Here is a 10,755-nt window from a genome sequence, read left to right on the forward strand (position 1 = left end):
CCCTCTCCTGCCTCTCTGCCTCTCTGCCCCTCTCCTCTGCCTGCCTCCGCCTCTCTGCCTCCCTGCCTCTGCCTGCCTCCGCCTCTCTGCCCCTCTGCCTGCCTCCGCCTCTCTGCCTCTGCCTGCCTCCGCCTCTCTGCCCCTCTCCTCTGCCTGCCTCCTCCTCTCTGGCCCTCTCCTCTGCCTGCCTCAGCCTCTCTGCCCCTCTCCTCTGCCTGCCTCCGCCTCTCTGCCTCTCTCTCCTCTGCCTGCCTCCTGCCTCTCTGCCTCTCCTCTGCCTGCCTCCGCCTCTCTGCCCCTCTCCTCTGCCTCGCCCTCTCTGCCCCTCTCCTCTGCCTGCCTCTGCCTCTGCCTCTGCCTCTCCTGCCTCTCTGCCTCTGCCTCTGCCTCCTCCGCCTCTCTGCCCCTCTCCTGCCCCTCCCCTCTCGCCTCTCTGCCTCTGCCTGCCTCCGCCTCTCTGCCCCTCTCCTCTGCCTCCGCCTCTCTGCCCCTCTCCTCTGCCTCGCCTCCTGCCTCTCTGCCTCCGCCTCTCTGCCGCCTGCCTCCGCCTCTCTGCCCCTCTCCTCTGCCTGCCTCTGCCTCTCTGCCTCTCTGCCTCTCTGCCTCCGCCTCTCTGCCTGCCTCTGCCTCTCTGCCTCTCTGCCTCTGAGCCTCTGCCTCAGCTCCTCTGCCTCTGCCCCTCCGCTTCCGCCTCCGCCTCTGCCCTGCCAAGGGAAAATTATCCAGTGGAAATGTGATAGCTTTGCTTCACTTTGAGAAAGTCGTGCAACACTGTTCAGCTTGATTCTGCAGAAAGAAAGTCCTTACCACAAACCTCACTCAAAAGATTTATTGGGAGGAGAAAATCCACGAGAGTGGGTGCTTCTGCTAGGGTGAAAAGCAGTGATAAACTGAACAGGATACAGGGCTTATATAGGTTTTCATGGGATGGATCCTTCCAGGGTGAAGATTCCAGGGTGGGGATTGGTAGTATCTCACGTCCTGAGCTTAGGACAAGCTTTGAGATTATTGCGATTTCAAGTGCTGATCTCAGGGGGATTCTGTGGTAAGACTTTAGACAAAGTTCAGTGATTAGTTGGATATTGTGCTCCAGGATTAGTTGTATTCTGTGCTCAGGGATTGGTTGGATTTTGAGATTAGGGATTGGTAAGATTTTGTGGCCTGATCTTGGAGCAAGTGTAGGGACTGTTGGGATTTCAAGTCCTGAACTTGCTTAGGGCAGGGTATGGTTCCTTGACTCTGGTCTCAGGATCAGATTATCCTTTCACTGTCCCTTTTTACCCTACACATACTATCTGTGGTCCTGGGACTGAAAAATCTAGTGAACACACAGGGAAATGAGGCATCACAGAACTCGTGGTGAACTCAGCATGGAGCCTGGGTGTTTAGGAAAGTCTCCTGGAGTAATGCTGCAACTTGTCATGGAAAGGGGAGCTGCCACCTGTGAGCACCGGTGTCCCTGTGTCCCCACTGGGCCCTTCTCACAAAACTGTTGGGCATCAGATCTCAGATTCTCCCATGTCAAACTGCAGCCCTGACTTAGTCTCAGGAAGAAATCACTGTCTGTGACCTGCTTGAATCTCTGATCTCTCCCCTTCCTCAGGCAGGTATTATCCAGCACACCTTTGGCCCCTGGTCTCCCTGGCTTTCTCTAAAGCAGAAGACACAACATCCTAGAGTTGTTCTGTTCAGCATACTGCACAAACAAGCAGGTAGGACCTAGTGAGGAAGCACAAATATATTCTCCTCTCTCTGTGTGTGTGTATGTGTGTGAGAGAGAGACAGAGAGAGAGAGAGAGAGAGAGAGAGAGAGAGACAGAGATAGAGACAGAGAGAGACAGAGAGCACTGAAATCTAAAATAAGTAATATTTTTAAAGCAACTTTTAGTATGTTTGAAATGTAATCACACTAAAAAAATGCAAAGATGTTAAAAACAGCCTCTCTTCCTCCTCCCTCTCCAAACCTAATCCTATGAGGTGAACTACTGGAGGGTGGGGGCCTGCTCTGCTTTCTGTGGGTGAGAGTCACGGGTTTCCTCTGATGCGGTCTCAGGTCCCAGGAAGCAAGAGAGAGTTAAAGCCCTTCCTTGTATAAAATGGCGTGGAAGTTCTTTAAAGGTACAGCCTGGAGGTGAGCTGGATGTTTGTTCAGTAGTGGGACATGAAACTTGACCTGGTGACAAGCCTCGGGTGACTGAATAAGGGACTGCTCCTCAAAGTCAGTCAGGATCACGGAATGTGATTCTGCCCCACAATCAATCAATCAATCAAAAATTAAAAAGGCATCGTGTGTACTAGTGCATGCGTTGTGAGCTGCTAGAAGTCGGGAAGGGAGGGTAAGGACTGAGTGACAGGGAAATCTGGAGAGGTTGTGGATCTGCAGGTTGGGGGAGGGCTAATAACTTGAAGAGTCCAGTAGGAAACAAGTCTGCCATCCTGCCCTGCTTGCCTCTAGACCCTATACATTGTACAGCAGTCATTTTTCCTGTCACTTTTCCTCTCTGTGTCAGGGAGGGGAAAGAGTGGGACCCTGTCTTGAAAGTACCATTGCCCAGAGACATGCTGGAGAGAATCCTGCGCCCTGGGGGGACACAGCATTACATAGAGCCATTATGGGCAACCAGGACCCAGTCTCCCCCATGCTTGGTCCCAGGATCCAGGCTCCCCCAATCAGATCACCTGAGCCCACCTGCTGTCACCTCGAGGCCCACCTGTGGAGCAGCATAGCTCCACAGGCACAGGGTGATGTGGTTGCCTTGGTGACTCCAGCGCAGCCCATGGCTCCTTTCTTTAAACCTCAGAAAGCCTAAATTTAGCTCTGCTGCCTCGAAGTAGAGCTGCTGCTGTTCATTCACTTGGAGTTTCCTGTTTGGCCCCAAGACAAACCCAGCTGGTCCCTCCCTAACTCCACTAGTGAGCCATCTCTTCCCCCTCTAAGTTACATGTTGAAGGGAATTAACTGATAATAGTATAATAAAAATTATTAATCAGGACGGCTATGCTAACTGTATAGACTTGAACTAAGATTATGTCATAAGACTTTTGAGTTCCCTGTTACAATTCTTGTGAACTTTGGGTCTGATTAATTTGGCTATGTGATTTTTTTTTTTTACATAGTTTCTGGTAGTCCTGGCTCTCATGGAATTATCTCTGTAGACCAGACTGAGCTCAAAACTCCGAGATCTGCCTGCCTCTGCCTCCCAAGTGCTATGATTAAAGGCGTCCACCATCATGCCATTCTATTTGCAAATTCGTTTTTTCCTTTTATATTATTTTTATAAATTCCATGCAAATTCTTTATAATAACGTTTTAATAAACTTATTTCTGTTACTAATGGACAAAAAATGAACAGGTGTGGCCTATGTCAAGGGCTTGTGACTTTTTTTTAAATTTATTTATTAGTTCCAGTTAGGGACCAAGCTTGTTTCACATGTAAGTCCCTTCTCCCTTGGGGTGACTTTTGATGAGAAAATCCTAAAGCACATCAAGAATTTTAAAAATGAAAGTAAGACAGAAACTAACCAGGAAATATAGAGAAAGAAATTGAGGTGGGGAACAACCCACAGCAATAAATAGGGTATAAGAATGTGTGTGAAAATTTTACTTTAAAGAGCACGGGGTTTAGGTGTGGTGGTTTCTGCCTTTATCCTCAGCCTTGGGAGGAAACCAGGCAGATCTTTGTGAGTTTGAGACCACCCTGGTCTACATAGTAAACCCCAGGGCAGCCAGAGCCACAAGGTGTGAGAGCCTACCTCTCATAAAACAAAACAAACAACAACAACAAACAGAAATTTAAAAAAGGAAAAGAAAGGTAGAGGATAAGAACAAATACATTGTTAGTAAAGACCATTGTTTTTATTTTCAGAGTTTGTTAGGCTCATAATTACTTAAAAACTGAAATTTAAACAGTCAAGTTACTTTTGGTCAAGGCTTAAGTGTTCCAGGACCACTGAATTTCAAAGGACTATCTGTTCTTTTCCCCCCCCTTTTAAAAATTTAATTAGAAACAATCTTATTTTATACATCAATCCCAGTTCCCTCTCCCTCCCATTCTTCCATGCTCCCACCGACCCCCATCCCATCCCTCTTCTGCTCCATAGAAGGCGAGACCTTCTATGAGGGATCATCAAAGTCTGTCACATCATTTGGGGCAGGACCTATGCTCTTCCCTGTATGTCTAGGCTGAAAGAGTATCCCTCTATGGGGAATGGGCTTCCAATGGCCATTCGTACACTAGGTATAAATGCTGTTCCATTACCAGGGACCCTAGGGACTGTCCAGGCCTCCTAACTGACACCCACATTCAGGAGGCCTGTATCTATCCTATGCTGGTTTCCAAGCTGCCAGTCTGGGGTCCATGAGCTCCCCCTTGTTCAGGTCACCTGCTTCTGTCAGTTTCCCAGCATGGTCTTGACCCCTTTGCTCTTCATTCCTCCTTCTCTCCAACTGAATTCCAGTGTTTATATGTGGGTCTCTGCTTCTGTTTCCATCAGCTACTGGATGAAGGCTCTCGGATGTCATATAAGGTAGTCATCAATCTCATTATAGGGGAAGGTCATTTAAGGTAGCCTCTCCACTATTGCTTAGATTCTTAGATGGGGTTATGCTAGTATGTCTTTGAACATTTCCCTACTACCAGATTTCTCTTTAAAATCTATAATTGCTCCCTCTATTAAGGTATCTCTTTTCTTGCTCTCCTCTAGTCTTCCCCCTACTCAATCTTCCTGGTTCTTCAAGACTAGTCTAACTGTCCTTCTGTTACTTCAATAGTCCACACTTGGAGGCTGATGTAGGTAAGATAAAGGGACTATCATGATTTTGTTCCTTGTTCCCAGGTCATCCAGGTCCCTTCATACCCTACTAAGGATAAAGCATTGTCTGTTACATGGATGCAGTGCTCTAAGAAAGTCAATCTGTCACCAGATTGCTTGGCTTGTCACCCCCAGAAATGGTGCCATATCTGGGGCTCAGTTTTGGTCTGTGCTGTGACAGATCTGGCACTCAGCAGCTGCAGCTGTAGCCAAGTAAGGACACCACATCTGGCACTGTGGTTGAAATCAGAGTTGTGCTACTCAATTGTGCTTTCTATAGTCAACTGTCCTTCTCCACAATGCATCTGTCATTTGCACTGACCAGATAGGAGATGATGTGGGAACCTCTGCCTCAGCATCTTACAAGCTCTTGATGGTGGCACTAATTTCTACAGTTCCCCCGGGGATGCGATACTGTTTTTGATTCACTATTTTCCTAGGCAGAGCCAACTCTAAAGGCTTCCATTTAGCCTTTCCAACCACAATAACCCTCACTCCACAGAACAGGGAACCAATGTGAGAAGTCTGCCAACTTCCAAGTGCATGTATCCCAACTACACATGATGGGATGGGGAAACCAACATAGAATGAGTTTGGGGACCACAGGACTGACTGTGTGTCAGATTTCAACCAAAACTCCACTAATCAATCACCTGACCTACATAAGCACCTACTTTAACTGGAGGGCACCAATATTTCTTGGGATCTCCCAGGGTCAGCATGAATTCAGAACGAGTATCCAATTGTCTTAGTTAAGACTTCTATTGCTGTGAGGACACCATGACTATGACACTCTCATAAAGGAAAAAAAATAATTGGGGTGACTCACTTATAGTTCAGAGGTTTATTTTATTATTGTCATGGTGTGAAGGAATGCAGAATCAGGCAGAGATGGTGCTGGAGTTGAGAATCCTACATCTTCATTGGCAGGCAACAGGAAGTGAACTGAAACGCTGGATATAACTTGAGCAAATATAAGCCCTTAAAGCCAGAATTACTTCTGAACACTCTCTCAGAGTTTAATGGGTCATTCTTGTGGGTCCTTGGAAAATAAGAATGCTGACATTAATGTGGATAATGGAAGACCAGTTCTAGAAGTTTCTGGGGGAAGCAAGGACTTTATTAAGAATTGGGCTGGGGCTAGTAGTGTGATATTTGGACTAAGAATCGATATTGCCTGATCTGGATAGGGTTGAGGAATTATCTGTGATTAATAAGAGATCAGCACCATTGAGGGATAATAGGACAATATTTCTCCAGAGTCAGCACAGAGAAATCTGAATCAGTGGGACCAGACAGCATCTTGACCTGGCAGCTGAACTTGGCGATGTATAAGCATCATTGGTGTGCTACTGGCTTTGAAGGCATGAAAGATAAAAGATTGACAACCTGGTCTACATAGAAAATTCCAGTTCAGACAGGGCTATATCATGAGATCCTGTCTTAACAACAACAAAACCAACCACAGTACATTAGACATACCTTTTCTTCAAATCCTTGAGGATATTTAATTTTTAGTAGCCACCCTAATACATATGAAGTGCCTATCTCACTGTTATCTTAAGTTACATTTCTAGTACTAAATATTGGTGAATGTTTTCATAGGCTTATTGGTCATTTGCATATCACCTTAAGGTAAATATCCTTCCAAGTGCTTTTCTCATGTTGCAGTTGTATTATTTGCTTTATGTTTTTACATTGAGGTCTCAAGAGATAAAGGCATTACATAATGGCAAAAGGATATGTTCCACAGCAACATGCCAGTCAAGGGTATCTATTTATTTAATTTCAGGGCTTCTGAATGAAGCAAGTGTTTATAACTGAAGGAAAACGTCCACAGCAACATGGAAGTTTAAGATTTTAACTCCTTGCTTTCATTATTTTAATTTATTTAATTTTGTTTCTTGAGGTGCTCAAGGCTGGTCTTGAACTCACAGAGATCCAAGGGCCCCTCCCTCCCTAGTGCTGAGATTAAAGGTGTGTGCCCCCACACATGGCTCAATTCCTCACTTTCAATAATGAAAAGAACAAACAGACATCAGTAAGGAAACAGGGCTTGGACCTCTATTATAGACCATTTAGACCCCAAACTATGTATAGAAAAACACAACAGATATTATTTTCCAAGTATATTTGGAATATTTCCCAGGATAGACCTTGCTAAAATATGAAATGCTTAAATAAAGTTAATATTAATATAATATAGATTATTTTCTCCAGTAAAAAGGGACCAAGCCAGAAATTAGTCAACAGGAAGAAAATAGAAAAATCAACGAGTATAAAAATTAAAAAACATATTTTTTTATTTTGTCATTTCTGCCACAGAACAGAACAGGTTGGTTTGTTACAAGATGGTAAGTCCATCCAAGAAACTCTAGGTAGTGGTACTGACTGGCACTGGTGAGGAGGAGGAGGGGCTGTGGCACAGGGGAAGAGCATTTGAGTAGCACTCATGGGGACCTGGAAGGAGAGGAAAGGAGAGTCCTTTCTTTCTCAAGCAGTAGATGCAATAAATGATGTTCTGTGAGTTTATAGTTAGTATTTGTAAGTAGTGTATATTTTTATCATTTAAAAACATTGTATTTATTTATTTATTTATTTGTTTATTTATTTACTTATTTGAGACAGGCTTTCTCTGTGCAGTCCTGGCTGTCATTGGAACTACCTCTGTAGAACAGGCTGGCCTTGAACAAAGAGATCCACCTGCCTCTGCCTCCCTAGTGCTGGGATTAAAGACATGTACCAGTATAGTTTGGGTGAAAACCATTTTCAAATTTACATTATTTGATCATATTCTTCCCTTTCCTATGTTCATCCAGATGCCCCCTTCTCCCTACATACTCAACTTTAAGTTCTTTCTCAAAAAACAAATTAAAAAACCAATTAAACTACAAATGCCCAAAATCTAGAAAATAAAATATAAAATATAACATCAGCCAAAAAGAAAATACAAAACAAAACAACCAACTATAACTAACTAAACACACACACACACACACACACACACACACACACACACACACACACACAAAGAGAGTTGCATCCATTATTTGTGGGTCAACTGCTGAACATGTGATGTGCCTGGGCGTGCTATTTATATCCTCCATCATTTTCATTGGAGAAAATTGATTTTCTCTGTCCCAGCAGATATAAATGACAGTTCCATTGTTAACCTTTATCCTAGTGTCTGGATTTACATTCATTCATTAATACAATCATTCATTCATTTTAAGAGACTATAAGATGATAAAACAAAAACTATCACATTGAAGTAAGACAACAGAGACAAAACAGAAGGAAAAGACCCCAGGAGCAGGGAACAGGAGTCACAGATAAATTTGTTCACATAGTTAGGAATCCCATAAAAACACTAAATCTGAAGCCATAGTATAAGCACAGAAGACCTGGTACAGACCTCTGCAGGCCCTGTGCATGCTGCTTCATTCCCTGAGTTTCCTATGAGCTTGGCTCATGCTGGTGTAGTGGGTCTTGTTCTCTTGGTGTCCTCCATCCAGCCTGGCTCCTACAGTCTTTCTGTCTCCTCTCTCCATGGGTTCCCTGAGCTCTGAGAGGGTGGATTTGTTGGAGATATCCAGTTTAGAGCTGAGTGTTCCAAGGTCTCTCTCTCTCTCTCTCTCTCTCTCTCTCTCTCTCTCTCTGTCTATATATATATATATATATATATATATATATATTTTAAATACAATATTTTTATCCATTGAGATGGTTATGTCTGCATACATGTATTTTGATCATATTTATGGCCAACACTTTCCCCTCATTCCTTCAAGATCTACCCTCACCATCTCCTAACTTTGTAAAAAAAAATGTCCTTTTCTAGAGACTGGAGATAAGGCTCAGTGGTTAAGATCACTAGCTGCTCTTTTAGAGGACCTGGGTTCAATTATCAGCACCTTCATGGTGGCTCAAACTGTATGTAACTCAAGTTCTAGGGGATCAGATGTCTCTTTAGTCTTCTGCCAGCAATGCATATACATGGTGCACATATCTGTGTACAGGGAAAACACCTGTAAACACATGATAAAAGTACACACTAGAGATGAATACATATAAAAAAATTACAAATCTTTAAACTAAAGAAAGAAAACCTTACTACTATAAACTGAATCAGTCATTCCTTTTTCTTGATGGTTCCTGAGTCTTGAGGGCAGGGAATATGATATAGATGTCCCCTTTTGGAATCTTTGTTGTCAATCTGAGACATAATTCAACTTTATCTTTTGATTGGAGGCAGAGTGTTCAGCTAGGAGATAGTCTTCTGACAGATGGTAAGACCCCAACATTTTCTGAGTGTCTGTAAATCTATCTGTGTCATCATCAGAGAGGGTGATAGTGGCTTCAGTTCATGCATACGGTCTTGACCCTCTCAGTTTTCTGTCCTTAAACAACTTTGACATAGCACCTGTAACTGGGACCTACTTATACTTTTAATTTTTTGTAACTTTCATAATTTTTCCTAATATCTGGAGTCTACTGTGTAACAAAGGAAATCATTTTAGCCGTTGTCTTTAACCTTTCTAAAATTATTTATTGAAAATAGTTTAAAGTCTCTGTAGTCAGTATTGGACAGAAGAGAAAATACATTTTTTTCCAGGCTGCAATATCTTGCAGGGATCCCCTGTCTCACCCTGGGGTTGTTTTCTTTCTTTCTTTTTTTTCCCTCTTCTTCACAGAATGGTGAGTTTTGTGTTTTCCAATTATATGAACCATTAGTTGACAAGAAGACATTAATCTTGAAGATAAAGGAGTGGAACTTTCTCTTTTCCTTTGGTTTCAGCTCAGGGGACCTTTTCCCTTTTCCTAGGGCTGCTTAGAAGAGGCATGGAGAGCAGGGAGAGCTCACCGGGCAACTATTCCCCCCTCTCTGTGTGCATTCCACTTTCAGGGCAGAGGGCCCTGGATGAGAAGCCTGGACTCTCCTCAGGTTTGGTCAGGTCAGACCAAACCTGACCATGAGCAGGAGTCAAAAAATGAACCAAGAAAGTGCTCCCACTTATGGAATGGGACAGATGGAGGGTTCTTGTTTCTCTTGTTTTGTTTGTTTTTAGCTTGCTGGGTGACTTTACCAAACCAAAAATGAATTGGGTCTCTAACAGGAGGGGAAACATCTTAAGCCAGGGAGTTCTCACACCAGAGAAAGACATTGGTCAATACAAAGAACCAGAACTGACAAAAAAAGATGGGCAGAGAGAGAGAGAGAGAGAGAGAGAGAGAGAGAGAGAGAGAGAAGAGAGAGAGAGAGAGGAGGAGGGAGGAAGGAGGGAGTAAAGGAGAAAGGGAGGAAGGGAGAAAGAGAGAGAAGAAACCAGTGGTTACCACCATACATTCATACACCTGAACAGAAAAGAGAAACCTGTAACATCTCACAAAACTTCCCCAAACTAGAACAGTGACTTTGTCAGACTTCTCCTATGTGTCCAAAGAGGGTAACTTAATCAAATACACCTACAGATTTGACAGAAAAGACTACTTTCTAATTTGTTTCCTTTTGGAGAAAATACATGTAGTGATAATATTGTTCATGATCAGAATACAAAGAGAGCCACAAGCCATAGAGGCCAGGCAGAGGTGGTACACACTAATCCTAGAATTCAGGTGACAAAGGCAGATGGACCTGAGTTCAAGACCACCCTGGGATACACAAGAGTGAATCAGTCTAAAAGAATAACAGAGCTCAGACCTTTAATCCCAACTCTAGAGAGGGTCTCATGTGAGATTTAATTTCTAATCACTGGGAAGACAGGATCTCCACTTCGGCCTTGGTAGAGGTAAGAGCTACAGGCTGGCTGCTTTGCTTTTCTGATCTTCAGCTTGAACCCCAATATTTATCTCTGCATTTTTATTATTCTTGTTACAGAGACTTCAGACTCCTCTGAAGCAAGAAGCTGCAGTTGATCAAAGGGAGCCCCGGAGACACAGGAC

At 43.6% G+C, this 10,755-nt stretch overlaps 1 protein-coding gene across 2 annotated transcripts in view; it reads right to left on the reverse strand.

Annotated features, from left to right (window-relative positions):
• LOC100768899 (UL16-binding protein 1) overlaps window positions 1-10,755 on the reverse strand; it is a 157,714-nt gene that overhangs the window by 117,048 nt on the left and 29,911 nt on the right. The gene's annotated exons all lie outside the window — the stretch shown is intronic.

The sequence above is a fragment of the Cricetulus griseus genome, chromosome 2 (genome assembly GCF_003668045.3).
Source record: "Cricetulus griseus strain 17A/GY chromosome 2, alternate assembly CriGri-PICRH-1.0, whole genome shotgun sequence".
Classification (NCBI taxonomy): domain Eukaryota; kingdom Metazoa; phylum Chordata; class Mammalia; order Rodentia; family Cricetidae; genus Cricetulus; species Cricetulus griseus.